The following is a 5,172-nucleotide window of genomic DNA, read 5'->3' on the forward strand; positions in this document are numbered from 1 at the left end:
TGTTCAAATCCTACTCGTGACAGCTGAGCGCAATAATCCAGGTGAACAGTTCAGTATTGGCATTGGAAATGGTTTATTATTGTCACGTGTACCAAGAGACAGCGAAAAGTTTGCCTTGCATTCTGTTTCATCATCATCATTACGTGCCGTGTCGTACGACATAGGCGATCATGGTCTTGACAAATTCTTGGCAAATTTTTCTACAGAAGTGGTTTGCCATTGCCTTCTTCTGGGCAGAGTCTCTACAAGACGGGTGACCCCAGCCACGATCAATACCCTTCAGAGATTGTCTTCCTGGTGTCAGTGGTCACATAATCGGGACTTGTGATGTGCACCGGCTGCTCATACGACCGTCCACCACCTGCTCCCATGGCTTCACACGACCCCTATCGGGGTGCTAAGCAGGTGCTACACCTTGTCCAAGGGTGACCTGCAGGCTAGTGGAGGGAAGGAGCACCTTACCCCTCCTGTGGTAGAGACGTATCTCCCCCCACCGTCTCAGCTGTTTATTCAGATCAATTCATTACACAGTGTACTGAGGTAGAACTAGATAAGATAATGAAGTGTAACAGCTACAGAGAAAGTGCGGTGCAGGTGGACAATAAAGTCTAAGACCACACTGAGGTAGACTGTGAGAGCAAGAGTCCATCTTATTGCAGAGGAGGTCATTTGAAGAGTCTGATAACAGTGTCACGGAAGCTGGCCCTGGGCCTGGTGGGATGAGCTTTCAGGCTTTTGTATCCTCTGCTTGATGGGAGAGGGGAGAAGAGGGAGTGTCCGGGGTGGGTGGGGTATTTGATTATGTTGGCTACTTTACTGAGGAGGCGAGAAGCGTCCCATGGAGGGGAGGTTGTGCGCTGTGTGTGCACAGATCTTTAGTTTCAGAGCAGTGTCTGTACCGAGCAGTTACTCGCCCACACAGAATGCTTTCTATGATACTTCGATAAAAACTGGTAAGATTTGAAGGAGATATGCTGAGTTTCTTTAGCCCCCCCAATGGAGTAGAGGCATTGGCGGGCTTTCTTGGCTGAGACATCCCTGTGGTTGGACCAGGGCGGGCTGTTGTTGATATTCACAGCCATGAGCCTGAAGCTCTCCACCCTCTCAACTCCGACCGCATTGATGTAGACAGGAGCACGTGCTCCACCTCCCTTCCTGAAGTGAGTGCTTCGTTGCCATTGAAGGAAAGGCTGTTGTCATGACACCATGTCCCATGACTCTCCACATCCCTTTCCTGTACTCCGGCTCATCGTTATTTGAGATGCGGCCCACCAGGGTGAGTTCATCAGCAAACTTGTAGATGGAGTGAGAGCGGTATCTGGCCACCCAGAGTTGAGTGTACGGGGAGCAGAGCAGGGTGCTGAGGATGCAACCTTGTGAAGCACCGGTGTTTAGAATAATCGTGCTGGAGGTGTTTCTGCCATCATTACTAATTACTAATCACAGTCTGTTGGTCAGGAAGTCAAGGATCCAATTGCACAGGACGGTGTTAACTCCTGGGGCCTGGAGTCTGGTGATAAACTATGTAACTTCTGGAACAGTAGTTACTACCGGATCTTTGTGAATTAACAGTCCATCATTAACGTAAAGTCAGTTAATTAAATAATCTGCACTATAAAATTCTTAAGGCAAACTCCTAATTTATGATGGCGCAGATATATAATCCACACTTTGCTAATCTCATATTGACACTGCGAGGATTGTACTAATTACCTGTAAGTGGCCACATGCTGACACCAAAGGCCACCCCAGATTACTCTCTTTGTTGGGGAGGAGGTTGACTGGTGAGCTGCTAGAGGTGTACAAGACGATAAGTGGCATAGATCAAAAGGACAGCCCGAGACTTTTTCCCAGGGCAGAGATGGCAAAAACAGAGGCATAGCTGCAAGGTGTTTGGAGGTAAGTATGGGGGGGGGAGGCATTTGCTTCCATGTTCCAAATTCGTGCTGGGAGGTTAGTTGCTCATGGTGTGGTGGTTATCACGCCGCGTTGCATTGTCAGCATTCACTGATCAGGGCTCAATTCCCGCTGATGTCCGTAGGGAGTTTGCACGTTCTCCCCACGACCACGTGGGTTTCCTCCGACATTCCGAGGATGTATGGTTCGGGTTAGTGAGCTCTGGAGCTTGGTGACACTTGCGGGCTGTCCCAGCACAATCCTCGGTGATTTGATCAGATGCACAGGCTGCCTTTCGCTGTGTATATCTATGTACTGTACATGCGACGAGCAAAGCTGCGTCATCGTCTCCTGGTGTATCTTGGTGGCAGGGGAATCAGGTGGGGTAGAGAGGGTGGGAATGTCAGAGAGATTACAGGGAAAAGAGTGGGCGTGTGGGAAGAACCATTAGAGAATCAACAGCCAAGTCACCTTGTAGATCAGATGAAAATATGAATGTAGAAGATTGTTTGGCTAATGGCAGAGTAGGCATATTTGGGTCTTCCTCCTGATGTAATAAGTGGTGTGTCAGATTGATGCCAGGGCCTCAAATAATTTTATAAATGAGCAACACACACGAAGTGTTGAAGGAACTCAGCAAATCAGGCAGCATCAATGGAGTCGACAATTCTGGACAAGACCCTTTATCAGGACTGGAAAGAAAGGGAGAGGTAGCCAGAATCAGAAGGTGGGGTTAAATGACATGGACGAGGGCACCCAAGTGTTGTCTGATACTAAGTTGTGAAACTTACTAACCCTAACCCCCCAGTCTTTGGATTGTGGTTGGAATTCGGTAGCTCTGGGAGGAAACACACGCAGTCACTGAGAACAATACAAAGTCGGGAACTGAATCCTAATTGCTGGCGCTGCAAAGCGACGTGCTAACCACTACCCTACCATTCCATATCTTAACGCAAGAGTGGAGAGGTTGTGCTTCACTTATACAGGGCATTTGCGAGGCTGCTTTCGGAGCACTGTGCAGAATATCACTCTTAGGCTGTTTTAAGGAAGTATGTTAATGTGTTGAAATTAGATCTGAGAATATATGCAAATCTATTACCTGGAATGGGTGGTTTGTCTTACAAAGGAAGGTTGGACAGATTAGTAATGACTAGAGTTTAGAAGAATGGGAGGGGACTTGATTCAAGATTGCTTAATGTTATTTCCTGAAATGTGAGGAGAATGAAATAGTTGTTCTTCTGAATCCATTGCAGCACAAACCGTCCCCCCACAAAAGATAAAGAACACAATAATAATAATTAAAGTAAACAGACCACAAACATAAGTTGGTAAGATAGCTCACATACATTGACTGTATGTCCATAAAGTGACACTAGACTGTATGGGAAATAATAAAGTCATGATGGAGTTAGTGGGTGGAGGTGTTGATCAGTCTTGCTGCTTGGGGAAAGTGACTATTTTTGAGTCTGGTGTGGAATCTACATAGCCTCCTCTCTGATGGGAGTGCGACAATCAGTCCTTGAGCAGGGTACATGAGATCCTTCATGATGTTACTGGCCCTTTTCCAGCACCTTTCTGTATACACGTTTTTGATGGCAGGTGAGCTGGTGCCGGTGTTGTTTTGGGCATTTCTGACCACCCGTTAGAGAGCCTCCCCATCCGCTGCTGGGCAGTTTCCATACCAATCTGTGACACAGCTTGTTAGGATGCTCTCCATTGTCGTTTAACTATATACGTGTACTCTGTCAAATGAGACATTTCTCTGAACCAGGGGATAGTACACACAACACACATAACATGTAATAACTTATGAAAGTAAGGATGAAATCTACAGATAGATTAATAAATAAAGTGCATAAATTAAATATTGTAAGGTACAGAACAGATTCACCAGTGCCACTTTGAATGCGACGTGGCAGGGAGTTCAGAAGCCTAGTGGCTCGATGGAAGAAACTGTTTTCCGTACTGACTGCTCTTGTCTTTATGCATCGGAGTCTCCTGCCTGATGGTAGAAAGGCAAAGCTGGATGGCTGGGAGGAATCCTTAATAATACCAAATGCCCTGCATACCCAGCACTCCTGATAAATGCCCCCAATGGACGGTAGGGAGACCCCTCTGATCCTCTCAGCTGTTCTCACCATCCTTTGTAGGGACTTCTGGTCCAATGCTTGGCTGCTCCCAGACCAGCTGGAGATGCATCTTGTCAGGACACTCTCAATGGTGCTCCTATAAAATGCAGTTAAGATGGGGGGGTGGGGCGCCGCACTCTCCTCAATCTCTTTAGGAAGTGAAGGTACTGCTGTGCCTTCTTGTTCAGGGAAGTGATACGAAGGGACCAGATGACGCCATCTGTGATATGACGCCATCTGTGATATGACTCCATCTGTGATATGACTCCATCTGTGATATGACGCCATCTGTGATATGACTCCATCTGTGATATGACTCCATCTGTGATATGACGCCATCTGTGATATGACTCCATCTGTGATATGACTCCCAGGAATTTGGTGCACTTCACTCTCCCTACGGAGGAGCCACGTATTCACAGAGGGGGATGGTTTGTCTGCACCTTCCTGAAGTCCACAATCACTGTATCACTATCTGGTATGGAGGGGTCACTGCACAGGATTGGAATAAGCTCCATCATGGGCACTAGCCTCCCCAGCATCCAGACGATGCCTCACGAAGGCAGCATCCATCATTAAGAACCCATTACCCAGGTCATGCCCTCTTCTCATTGCTACCATCAAGGAGCCTGAAGACAGACATTCAATGTTTCGGGAACAGCTTCCTCTCCTCTGCCATCAGATTTCTGAATGGACAATATATCAATGTTATACCACCTCGCTTTCTTTTCGCACTACTTATGCAATTAAATTTTTCTATACTGCATAGTTTTATTGAAATTTATTTTTTTATTTTTATGTATTGCAATTTAACGACAGATGCCAGAGATATTAAACCTGATTCTGAATTCCCTTCTCATATTTCCACACTTCCTCTTTCCTACTCCCTCATCCCCTCCCTTATTATCAGCCAGCTCTCAATTCCCACCCCTCATTTTATGCCCTCCCCTATCCTATCAACCCCGTCCCTCATTTTATGCCCTCCCCTATCCTATCAACCCCGTCCCTCATTTTATGCCCTCCCCTATCCTATCATTCCCACCCCTCATCTTACGCCTTTCCATATCCTCATCAATTCCCTCATGTCATATCCGCCACTATCCTCATCTCCATCCCTCACTTCATACCCTCCCCTCCTCAGCTGACG

This window comes from Hypanus sabinus, chromosome 23, assembly GCF_030144855.1.
Source record: "Hypanus sabinus isolate sHypSab1 chromosome 23, sHypSab1.hap1, whole genome shotgun sequence".
Lineage (NCBI taxonomy): Eukaryota > Metazoa > Chordata > Chondrichthyes > Myliobatiformes > Dasyatidae > Hypanus > Hypanus sabinus.